This window comes from Aegilops tauschii, chromosome 3, assembly GCF_002575655.3.
Source record: "Aegilops tauschii subsp. strangulata cultivar AL8/78 chromosome 3, Aet v6.0, whole genome shotgun sequence".
Lineage (NCBI taxonomy): Eukaryota > Viridiplantae > Streptophyta > Magnoliopsida > Poales > Poaceae > Aegilops > Aegilops tauschii.
The window spans coordinates 486,683,507-486,696,727 of record NC_053037.3 but is presented as its reverse complement, the minus strand read 5'-3'; positions in this window follow the sequence as shown (position 1 = coordinate 486,696,727).

Sequence of the window (13,221 nt, the reverse complement as noted above, 5' to 3'; positions counted from 1 at the left end):
ACAACTCATGTCTATGGCTAGGAAACTTAACCATCTTTGATTAATGAGCTAGTTAAGTAGAGGCATACTAGTGACACTCTGTTTGTCTATGTATTCACACATGTACTAACTTTCCAGTTAATACAATTCTAGTATGAATAATAAACATTTATCATGAAATAAGGAAATAAATAATAACTTTATTATTGCCTCTAGGGCATATTTCCTCCAGTCTCCCACTTGCACTAGAGTCAATAATCTAGTTCACATCGCCATGTGATTTAACACCAATAGTTCACATCTTTATGTGATTAACACCCATAGTTCACATCGCCATGTGACCAACACTCAAAAGGTTTACTAGAGTCAATAATCTAGTTCACATCGCTATGTGATTAACACCCAGGAGTAAAAAGGTATGATCATGTTTTGCCCGTGAGAGAAATTTTTAGTCTACGGGTCTGCAACATTCAGATCCGTATGTATTTTGCAAATTTCTATGTCTACAATACTCTGCACGGAGCTACTCTAGCTAAATGCTCCGACTTTCAATATGTATCCAGATCGAGAGTCAGAGTCATCCAGATCAGTGTCAAAGCTTGTATCAACGTAACTCTTTACGACGAACTCTTTATCACCTCCATAACCGAGAAATACTTCCTTAGTCCTCTAAGGATAATTTTGACCAATGTCCAGTGATCTACTCCTAGATCAATATTGTACTCCCTTGCCCAACACATGGTAGGGTATACAATAGGTCTGTTACATAGCATGGCATACTTTATAGAACCTATGGCTGAGGCATAGGGAATGACTTTCATTCTCTTTCTATTTTCTGTCATGGTCGGGTTTTGAGTCTTACTTAACGTCACACCTTGCAACACAGGCAAGAACTCTTTCTTTGACTGTTCCATTTTGAACTACTTCAAAATCTTGTCAAGGTATGTACTCATTGAAAAAACTTATCAAGCATAGTGATCTATCTCTATAGATCTTGATGCTCAATGTGTAAGCAGCTTTACCGAGGTCTTTCTTTGAAAAACTCCTTTCAAACACTCCTTTATGCTTTCCAGAAAATTCTACATCATTTCCGATCAACAATATGTCTTTCACATATACTTATCAGAAAATTGTAGTGCTCCCACTCACTTTCTTGTAAATACAGGCTTCACCGCAAGTCTGTATAAATCTATATGCTTTGATCAACTCATCAAAGCGTATATTCCAACTCTGAGATGCTTACACCAGTCCATAGATGGATCACTGGAGCTTGCACACTTTGTTAGCACCTTTAGGATTGACAAAACCTTCTTGTTGTATCATATACAACTCTTCTTTAAGAAATCCATTAAGGAATGCAGTTTTGACATCCATTTGCCAGATTTCATCAAATGTGGCAATTGCTAGCATGATTCGGACAGACTTAAGCATCGCTACGAGTGAGAAAATCTCATCGTAGTCAACACATTGAACTTGTCGAAAACCTTTCGCAACAAGTCGAGCTTTATAGATAGTAACACTACCATCAACGTCCGTCTTCCTCTTGAAGATCCATTTATTCTCAATGGCTTGCCGATCATCGGGTAATTCCACCAAAGTCCATACTTTGTTTTCATATATGGATCCTATCTCAGATTTCATGGCCTTAAACCATTTTGCGGAATCTGGGCTCATCATCGCTTCCTCATAGTTCGTAGGTTCGTCATGGTCTAGTAACATGACTTCCAGAACAGGATTACCGTACCACTCTGGTGCGGATCTTACTCTGGTTGACCTACGAGGTTCGGTAGTAACTTGATCTGAAGTTTCATGATCACTATCATTAGCTTCCTCACTAATTGGTGTAGGAATCACTGGAACTGATTTCTGTGATGAACAACTTTCCAATTCGGGAGCAGGTATAATTACCTCATCAAGTTCTACTTTCCTCCCACTCACTTATTTCGAGAGAAACTCCTTCTCTAGAAAGGATCCATTCTTAGCAACAAATATCTGCCTTTGGATCTGTGATAGAAGGTGTACCCAATAGTCTCCTTTGGGTATCCTGTGAAGACACATTTCTCCGATTTGGGTTCGAGCTTATCAGGTTGAAGCTTTTTCACATAAGCATCGCAGCCCCAAACTTTAAGAAATGACAACTTGGGTTTCTTGCTAAACCACAGTTCATACGGTGTCGTCTTAACGGATTTAGATGGTGCCCTATTTAACGTGAATGCAGCTGTCTCTAATGCATAATCCCAAAACGATAGCGGTAAATCAGTAAGAGACATCATAGATCGCACCATATCTAATAAAGTGCGGTTACGACGTTCGGACACACCATAACATTGTGGTGTTCCGGGTGGCGTGAGTTGCGAAACTATTCCGCATTGTTTCAAATGAAGACCAAACTCGTAACTCAAATATTCTCCTACACAATCAGATTGTAGAAACTTTTATTTTCTTGTTACGACAATTTTCCAGTTCACTCTGAAATTCTTTGAACTTTTCAAATGTTTCAGACTTATGTTTCATCAAGAAGATATACCCATATCTGCTCAAATCATCTGTGAAGGTCAGAAAATAACGATACCCGCCACGAGCCTTAACACTCATCGGACCGCATACATCAATATGTATTATTTCCAATAAGTCAGTAGCTCGCTCCATTGTTCCGGAGAACGGAGTTTTAGTCATCTTGCCCATGAGGCATGGTTCGCAAGCATCAAATGATTCATAATCAAGTGATTCCAAAAGTCCATCAGCATGGAGTTTCTTCATGCGCTTTACACCAATATGACCTAAACGGCAGTGCCACAAATAAGTTGCACTTACCATTATTAACTTTGCATCTTTTGGCTTCAATATTATGAATATGTGTATCACTACGATCGAGATCCAACAAACTATTTTCATTGGGTGTATGACCATCGAAGGTTTTATTCATGTAAACAGAACAACAATTATTCTCTGGCTTTAAATGAATAAACGTATGGCAATAAACATGATCAAATCATATTTGTGCTCAACGCAAACACCAAATAACATTTATTTAGGTTCAACACTAATCCCAAAAGTACAGGGAGTGTGCGATGATGATCATATCAATCTTGGAACCACTTCCAACACACATCGTCACTTCACCCTTAACTAGTCTCTGTTCATTCTGCAAGTCCTGTTTCGAGTTACTACTCTTAGCAACTGAACCAGTATCAAATACCGAGGGGTTTCTATAAACACTGGTAAAGTACACATCAATAACATGTATATCAAATATAGCTTTGTTCACTTTGCCATCCTTCTTATCCACCAAGTATCTAGGGTAGTTCCACTTCCAGCGACCATTTCCTTTGCAGTAGAAGCACTCAGTTTCAGGCATGGGTCTAGCTTTGGGTTTCTTCATGGGAGTGGCAACTTGCTTGCCATTCTTCTAGAAGTTCCCTTTCTATTCTTTTGCCCTTTTACTTGAAACTAGTGGTCTTGTCAACCATCAACACTTGATGCTTTTCCTTAATTTCTACCTTCGCCGATTTCAGCATCGCGAAGAGCTCGGGAATTGTTTTCATCATCCCTTGCATATTATAGTTCATCACGAAGTTCGAGTAGCTTGGTGACAGTGACCATAGAACACTATCAATCACTATATTATCTGGAAGATTAATTCCCACTTGATTCAGGCGATTGTAGCACCCAGACAATCTGAGCACATGCTCACTGGTTGAGCAATTCTCCTCCATCTTGCAGGCAAAGTACTGTCAGAGGTCTCAGACCTCTCGACACGGGCATGAGTCTGTGATAACCCACAAGTATAGGGGATCGCAACAATTTTCGAGGGTAGAGTATTCAACCCAAATTTATTGATTCGACACAAGGGGAGCCAAAGAATATTCTGAAGTATTAGCAGTTGAGTTGTCAATTCAACCACACCTGGATAACGTAATATCTGCAGCAAAGTATTTAGTAGTAAAGTAGTATGGAAGTAGCGGTAATGGTGGCAAAGGTAATAGTAGCAGCTTTGTAGTAATTGTAACAGTAGCAACGGAAAAGTAACTAAGCAAAGAACAATATGTTAAAAGCTCATAGGCATTGGATCGGTGATGGATAATTATGTCGGATGCGGTTCATCATGTAATAGTTATAACATAGGGTGACACAGAACTAGCTCCAATTCATCAATGTAATGTAGGCATGTATTCCGGATATAGTCATACGTGCTTATGGACAAGAACTTGCATGACATCTTTTGTCCTACCCTCCCGTGGCAGTGGGGTCCTATTGGAAACTAAGGGATATTAAGGCCTCCTTTTAATAGAGTACCGGACCAAAGCATTAACACATAGTGAACACATGAACTCCTCAAACTACGGTCATCACCGGGAGTGGTCCCGATTATTGTCACTTCGGGGTTGCCGGATCATAACACATAGTAGGTGACTATTGACTTGCAAGATAGGATCAAGAACTCACATATATTCATGAAAACATAATAGGTTCAGATCTGAAATCATGGCACTCGGGCCCTAGTGACAAGCATTAAGCATAGCAAAGTCATAGCAACATCAATCTAAGAACATAGTGGATACTAGGGATCAAACCCTAACAAAACTAACTTGATTACGGGGTAAATCTCATCCAACCCATCACCATCCAGCAAGCCTACGATGGAATTACTCACACACGGCGGTGAGCATCATGAAATTGGTAATGGAGGATGGTTGATGATGACGACGGCAACGGATTCCCCTCTCCGGAGCCCCGAACGGACTCCAGATCAGCCCTCCCGAGAGAGTTTAGGGCTTGGCGGGGGCTCCGTATCGTAAAACGTGATGAATCCTTCTCTCTGATTTTTTTCTCCACGAACGTGAATATATGGAGTTGGAGTTGAGGTCGGTGGAGCTCCAGGGGGCCCACGAGGTAGGGGGCGCGCCCAGGGGGCAGACGCGCCTCCCACCCTCGTGGACAGGGTGTGGGCCCCCTGGTCTTGATTCTTTCGCCAGTATTTTTTATTATTTCCAAAAATATTCTCCGTGAAGTTTCAGGTCATTCCGAGAACTTTTATTTCTGCACAAAAATAACACCATGGCAATTCTGCTGAAAACAGCGTCAGTCCGGGTTAGTTCCATTCAAATCATGCAAGTTAGAGTCAAAAACAAGGGCAAAAGTGTTTGGAAAAGTAGATACGACGGAGACGTATCAACTCCCCCAAGCTTAAACCTTTGCTTGTCCTCAAGCAATTTAGTTGATAAACTGAAAGTCATAAAGAAAAACTTTTACAAACTCTGTTTCCTCTTGTTGTTGTAAATATGTGAAGCCAGCATTCAAGTTTTCAGCAAAGATTATGACTAACCATATTCACAATAACACTTAGGTCTCATGTTTACTCATATCAATGGCATAATCAACTAGCGAGCAATAATAATAAATCTCGGATGACAACACTTTCTCAAAACAATCATAGTATGATATAACAAGATGGTATCTTGCTAGCCCTTTCTGAGACCGCAAAACATAAATGCAGAGCACCTTTAAAGATCAAGGAGTGACTAGACATTGTAATTCATGGTAAAAGAGATCCAGTCATACCCAATATAAATTAATAGTAATGGATGCAAATGACAGCAGTGCTCTCTAACTGGTGCTTTTAAATACGAGGGTGATGACTCAACATAAAAGTAAATAGATAGGCCCTTCGCAGAGGGAAGCAGGGATTTGTAGAGGTGCCAGAGCTCGATTTTGAAATAGAGATAAATAATATTTTGAGCGGCATACTTTCATTGTCAACATAACAACCGAGAGTTCTCGATATCTTCCATGCTACACACATTATAGGCGGTTCCCAAACAGAATGGTAAAGTTTATACTCCCCCACCACCAACAAGCATCAATCCATGGCTTGCTTGAAACAACGAGTGCCTCCAACTAGCAACAGCCTCGGGGGAGTTTTGTTTGCAATTATTTCGATTTGATTTGCTTAGAGCATGGGACTGGGCATCCCGATTACCCGCCATGTTCTCGTGAATGATGAGCGGAGTCCACTCATCTTGAGAATAACCCACCTAGCATGGAAGATATAGACAATCCTAGTTGATACATGAGCTATTCGAGCATACAAAACAGAATTTTGTTTGAAGGTTTAGAGTTTGGCACATACAAATTTACTTGGAACGGCAGGTAGATACCGCATATAGGAAGGTATGGTGGACTCATATGGAATAACTTTGGGGTTTATGCATTTGAATGCACAAGCAGTATTCCCGCTTAGTACAGGTGAAGGCTATATAGCAAAAGACTGGGAAGCGACCAGCTAGAGAGCGACAACAGTCATGAACATGCATTAAAATTAATTTACACCGAATGCAAGCATGAGTAGGATATAATCCACCATGAACATAAATATCGTGGAGGCTATGTTGATTTTGTTTCAACTACATGCGTGAACATGTGCCAAGTCAAGCCACTCGAATCATTCAAAGGAGGATACCACCCTACTATACCACATCACAACCATTTTAATAGCATGTTGACACGCAAGGTAAACCATTGTAAACTCCTAGCTAATTAAGCATGGCATAAGCAACTATAATCTCTAATTGTCATTGCAAACATGTTTATTCATAATAGGCTGAATCAGGAATGATGAACTAATCATATTTACAAAAACAAGAGAGGTCGAGTTCATACCAGCTTCTCTTATCTGAATCAGTCCATCACATATCGTCATTATTGCCTTTCACTTGCACGACCGAACGGTGTGTATAATAATAATAATAGTGCACGTGCATTGGACTAAGCTAGAATCTGCAAGCATTCAATAAACAGGAGAAGACAAGGCAATATGGGCTCTTGGTTAAATCAACAATAATGCATATAAGAGCCACTTCAACAATTCATCATGGTCTTCTCCTATTAACCCCCAAAGAAAAGAAAAGAAATAAAACTATTCACACGGGAAGGCTCCCAACAAGCAAAAAGAAGAACGGGAAATCTTTTTGGGTTTTCTTTTAATTACTACTAGAAGCATGGAAAGTAAACCACTAAAAGCTACAACTATTTTTTTTGTTTTTCTTAAGGTTTTTCAAACACACAAGAAGAAAGCTAGAAAAAGGAAAATAAACTAGCATGGATAGTACAATGAAAAAGTTTGAGCACCGACAACTGGAATGAGTGTGTGAACATGAATGTAATATCGGTGAGAAATACGTACTCCCCCAAGCTTAGGCTTTTGGCCTAAGTTGGTTTATGCCCATGGATGGCCCGGCGGATATCCGAAGTTGTAACTGGAGTCGTACTGAGAAGGAGCCTCGGGTTGCCACTGGTTGGCAATCTCCTCCGGATCCCACTGGTAAACAGACTGTCGTGAAGGATCAAATTGTGTTTCCGGCTCTGGCTCTGTAGCTGGTGTGGGGTTTTTGTAGGCGTGAATGGCCTCCGGCGGAACAAGGTACTTGTCTGCAGATAAGTCAAACAAGGAAGGAGCAAGCAAAGTAATAATCTCAGGGTGATTTTTATCAAATATCAGCTTGTACTTAAGCATCTTTTCCTTATTCTTAACGATAAAATCATGTGCTACCATACTCTTATAGTTTAGGAAAACAGGAGGCAACAACTTTTCCTCTTTCTCATCATGCCTAATAGGTATGTTAAAATGTGCAGTGAGGCGCGAGGCGAAGATACCTCCCAAGATGGGACCCTTCGTACGGTTAAGATTTAACCGCTTTGCAACAATAGCGCCCATAATAAATGTGTCATCACGGAACAAGGCATGGCACAAAATAACAATATCAGGGGCACTAAGGTTGCCACAGTTTCCGCGACCAATTAAGCATCTACTAGCAAATATTGCAAAATAACGTAGAATAGGAAAGTGTATGCTAGTAATTCTTGCATCGGAAACCTTACTCGTTTCCCCTACAACAATTGTATCAATAAACCCCTCCACATCGTTACGATGTGGTTCCTCTACGCTGCCCGAAAAGGGCAACTTGCAAACCTCACAAAATTCATAAAGGGACATCTCCTTATATTTTTCATATAAATAAAAATCCACCGAAGGTGGTGACCTCTTAGCATGGAAATGAAAATTTTGCACGAAGATATTAGTGAGTAGGAGATACTGTTCGCGTTGGTCGCGGAGGAACTCGGTGAGGCCTGCATTCTCAGCCAACTCATAAAAATCATCATAAATCCCGGCTGCTCTCAAGAACTCATCACAAGGCCATTCACACGGCCGAACCTCCGTGGTGCGAGGATGACTATATTTGGGCCTCTTATCTTCTTCACTTTGTTTATCCTTCGAGCTTTGGCTCGAAGAGCCCCTCAAAAATCTCTTCATCATTTTTTGAAAATTTCTGAAATTTTTAGTAACTTCAAAATAAAAGCGAACCAAACTCAACAAAATCGATAGCAACTACTCCCATAAGTGCCTAGAGACTATCTCATGCATTAGAACTACTTGGGAGCAAATAAATTTGACATGCAAGCTCAAGAACAGGGTCACCTAAGCACCAAAAATTTGCAATGAATAAAGCACTAGAACAAAAACTAATTGGACCATTGGAGGAGTCACATACCGAAGAACAATCCCCCAAAGCAGTTTTGTGAATGGGGCTTTGAGCAAGGAGATCGAAAATCGCAGCAAAATGAGCTAGAACTCGTGCTTGAGCTGGTTGGTGATTTTTTTGGGAGGAAGAATGAGTGTGTGGGTGCTAGAATAAGTGGAGGGGAGCCACCAGGGGCCCACGAGGCAGGGAGCGCGCCCAGGGGGGTGGGCGCGCCCTTGACCCTCGTGGCCAGGTGCTTTCTCCCCCTGATGTGTTCTCAGTGCCAGATATTCTCAAATATTATAGAAAAAATGTATTTCATTTTCGGGGCATTTGGAGAACTTTTATTTTCGGGGTATTTTTTATTGCAAGGATAACTCAGAAAACAGACCGAAAATACTATTTTTGCTTTATTTAATCTAAATAACAGAAAGTAAGAGGAGGGTACAAAGAGTTGTGCTTTCTAACTTCATCCATCTCATGCTCATCAGAAGGGATCCACTAACAAGGTTGATCAAGTCTTGTTAACAAACTCATTCCGAATAACATGAAACCGGAGAATTTTCGAATAGCACTAGGTTACCTCAACGGGGATATGCACGTCCCCAACAATAAGAATATCATATTTCTTTTTGACAGTAGGAAGACGAAATTCAAAACCTCCAATAGTGATAGTTGGAATTTTTCGAATAGAATTGATACTGTGAGGTTGTTTCCTCGGAAAGTGTACAGTATGCTCATTACCATTAACATGAAAAGTGACATTGCCTTTGTTGCAATCAATAACAGCCCTTGCAGTATTCAAAAAGGGTCTACCAAGGATAATCGACATACTATCGTCCTCGGGAATATCAAGAATAAAAAAGTCCGTTAAAATAGTAACATTTGCAACCACAACAGGCACATCCTCACAAATACCGACAGGTATAGCAGTTGATTTATCAGCCATTTGCAAAGATATTTCAGTAGGTGTCAACTTATTCAATTCAAGTCTACGATATAAAAAGAGAGGCATAACACTAACACCAGCTCCAAGATCACATAAAGCAGTTTTAACATAGTTTCTTTTAATGGAGCATGGTATAGTTGGTACTCCTGGATCTCCTAGTTTCTTAGGTATTCCACCCTTAAAAGTGTAATTAGCAAGCATGGTGGACATTTCAGCATCAGGTATCTTTCTCTTATTAGTAACAATTTCTGTCATATACTTAGCATAAGGATTCATTTTGAGCATATCAGTCAAACGCATACGCAAAAAGATAGGTCTAATCATTTCAGCAAAGCGCTCAAAATTCTCATCATCCTTTTTCTTGGATGGTTTAGGAAGAAAGGGCATGGGTTTCTGAACCCATGGTTCTCTTTCTTTACCGTGCTTCCTAGCAACGAAGTGTCTCTTATCATAACGTTGATTCTTTGATTGTGGGTTATCAAGATCAACATCCGGTTCAATTTCTATATCATTGTTATTGCTAGGTTGAGCATCAACATGAACATCATCATTAACATTATCACTAGGTTCATGTTCATTACCAAATTGTGTTTCAGCATCAGAGATAGAAATATCATTGGGATTCTCAGGTGTGTCAACAACAGGTTCACTAGAAGCATGCAAAGTCCTATCATTTTTCTTTTTCTTCCTCTTAGAAGGACTAGGTGCATCAACATTAGTTCTCTGAGAATCTTGTTCAATTCTCTTAGGGTGGCCCTCAGGATACAAAGGTTCCTGAGTCCTTTTACCCGTTCTAGTCGCAACTCTAACATCATTATCATTGTTCTTACTATTTAAATCATTGAGCAAATCATTCTGAGCTTTAAGTACTTGTTCTACTTGAGTGGTAACCATGGAAGCATGTTTACTAATGAGCTTAAGTTCACCTTTAACTCTAGACATATAATCACTCAAGTGTTCAATCATATAAGCATTTCGCTTTAATTCTCTACCAAAATAAGCATTGAAGTTTTCTTGTTTGACAATAAAATTGTCAAACTCATCTAAGCATTGGCAAGCAAACTTAGTAGGCGGGATTTCAGCTTTATCATATCTATAGAGAGAATTTACCTTTACTACCTGTGTCGGGTTATCAAGACCATGTGTTACTTCAACAAGCGATAAATTAAGACCATGTATTTCTTCAACAGGAGGTAAATTCTTAACATCTTCAGCTTTAATACCTTTTTCTTTCATAGATTTCTTTGCCTCTTGCATATCTTCAGGACTGAGAAATAGAATACCCCGTTTCTTCGGAGTTGGCTTCGGAGTTGGCTCAGGAAGTGTCCAATTGTTTTCATTAGTCAACATATTATTCAATAACAATTCAACTTGATCAACAGTTCTTTCCCTGAAAACACAACCAGCACAACAATCCAGGTGGTCTCTGGAAGCATCGGTTAGTCCATTATAAAAGATATCAACTATTTCATTTTTCTTGAGAGGATGATCAGGCAAAGTATTAAGTAATTGGAGAAGCCTCCCCCAAGCTTGTGGGAGACTCTCTTCTTCAATTTGCACAAAATTATATATTTCCCTTAAAGCAGCTTGTTTCTTATGAGCGGGGAAATATTTAGCAGAGAAGTAATAAATCATATCCTGGGGAATATGCACACAACCAGGATCCAGAGAATTAAACCATGTCTTAGCATCACCCTTTAATGAGAACGGAAATAATTTGAGGATATAATAGTAGCGAGTTTTCTCATCATTAGTGAATAGGGTGGCTATATCATTTAATTTAGTGAGATGTGCCACAACAGTTTCAGATTCATAGCCATAGAAATCAGATTCAACCAAAGTAATTATCTCCGGATCGACAGAGAAATCATAATCCTTATCAGTAACAAAGATAGGTGAAGTAGCATATGCAAGGTCATATTTCATTCTAGCATTCAAAGACTTTTCTTTCAGCTTAGCTAATAATTTCTTAAGATCAGATCAATCATTGCAAGCAAGAAAATCTCTAGCAGTTTCTTCATCCATAACATAACCCTCAGGCACAACAGGCAATTCATATTTAGGGGGAGAATCTTCATCATCACTTTCATCAATATTATCAGTTTCAATAATTTCATTCTCTCTAGCCCTAGCAAGTTGTTCATCAAGAAATTCACCTAGTGGCACAGTATTATCAAGCATAGAAGTAGTTTCATCATAAGCATCATGCATAGCAGAAGTGGCATCATCAATAACATGCGACATATCAGAATTAATAGCAGAAGCAGGTTTAGGTGTCACAAGTTTACTCAAAACAGAAGGAGAATCAAGTGCAGAGCTAGATGGCAGTTCCTTACCTCCCCTCGTAGTTGAGGGATAAATCTTGGTTTTCTCGTCTTTCAAGTTCCTCATAGTGACCAGCAGATATAAATCCCAAGTGACTCAAAGAATAGAGTTATGCTCCCCGGCAACGGCGCCAAAAATAGTCTTGATAACCCACAAGTATAGGGGATCGCAACAGTTTTCGAGGGTAGAGTATTCAACCCAAATTTATTGATTCGACACAAGGGGAGCCAAAGAATATTCTCAAGTATTAGCAGTTGAGTTGTCAATTCAACCACACCTGGATAACTTAATATCTGCAGCAAAGTATTTAGTAGCAAAGTAGTATGGAAGTAGCGGTAACGGTGGCAAAGGTAACAGTAGCAGCTTTGTAGTAATTGTAACAGTAGCAACGGAAAAGTAACTAAGCAAAGGACAATATGTGAAAAGCTCATAGGCATTGGATCGGTGATGGATAATTATGTCGGATGCGGTTCATCATGTAACATTTATAACATAGGGTGACACAGAACTAGCTCCAATTCATCAATGTAATGTAGGCATGTATTCCGAATATAGTCATGCGTGCTTATGGAAAAGAACTTGCATGACATCTTTTGTCCTACCCTCCCGTGGCAGCGGGGTCCTATTGGAAACTAAGGGATATTGAGGCCTCCTTTTAATAGAGTACCGGACCAAAGCATTAACACATAGTGAACACATGAACTCCTCAAACTACGGTCATCACCGGGAGTGGTCCCGATTATTGTCACTTCGGGGTTGCCGGATCATAACACATAGTAGGTGACTATTGACTTGCAAGATAGGATCAAGAACTCACATATATTCATGAAAACATAATAGGTTTAGATCTGAAATCATGGCAGTCGGGCCCTAGTGACAAGCATTAAGCATAGCAAAGTCATAGCAACATCAATCTCAGAACATAGTGGATACTAGGGATCAAACCCTAACAAACCTAACTCGATTACATGGTAAATCTCATCCAACCCATCACCATCCAGCAAGCATACGATGGAATTACTCACGCACGACGGTGAGCATCATGAAATTGGTGATGGAGGATGGTTGATGATGACGACGGCGACGGATTCCCCTCTCCGGAGCCCCGAACCACTCCAGATCAGCCCTCCCGAGAGAGTTTAGGGCTTGGCGGCGGCTCCGTATCATAAAACGCGATGAATCCTTCTCTCTGATTTTTTCTCCCCGAACGTGAATATATGGAGTTGGAGTTGAGGTCGGTGGAGCTCCAGGGGGCCCACGAGGCAGGGGGCACGCCCAGGGGGGCAGGCGTGCCTCCCACCCTCATGGACAGGGTGTGGGCCCCCTGGTCTTGATTCTTTCGCCAATATTTTTTATTATTTCCAAAAATATTCTCCGTGAAGTTTCAGGTCATTCCGAGAACTTTTATTTCTGCACAAAAATAACACCATGGCAATTCTGCTGAAAACA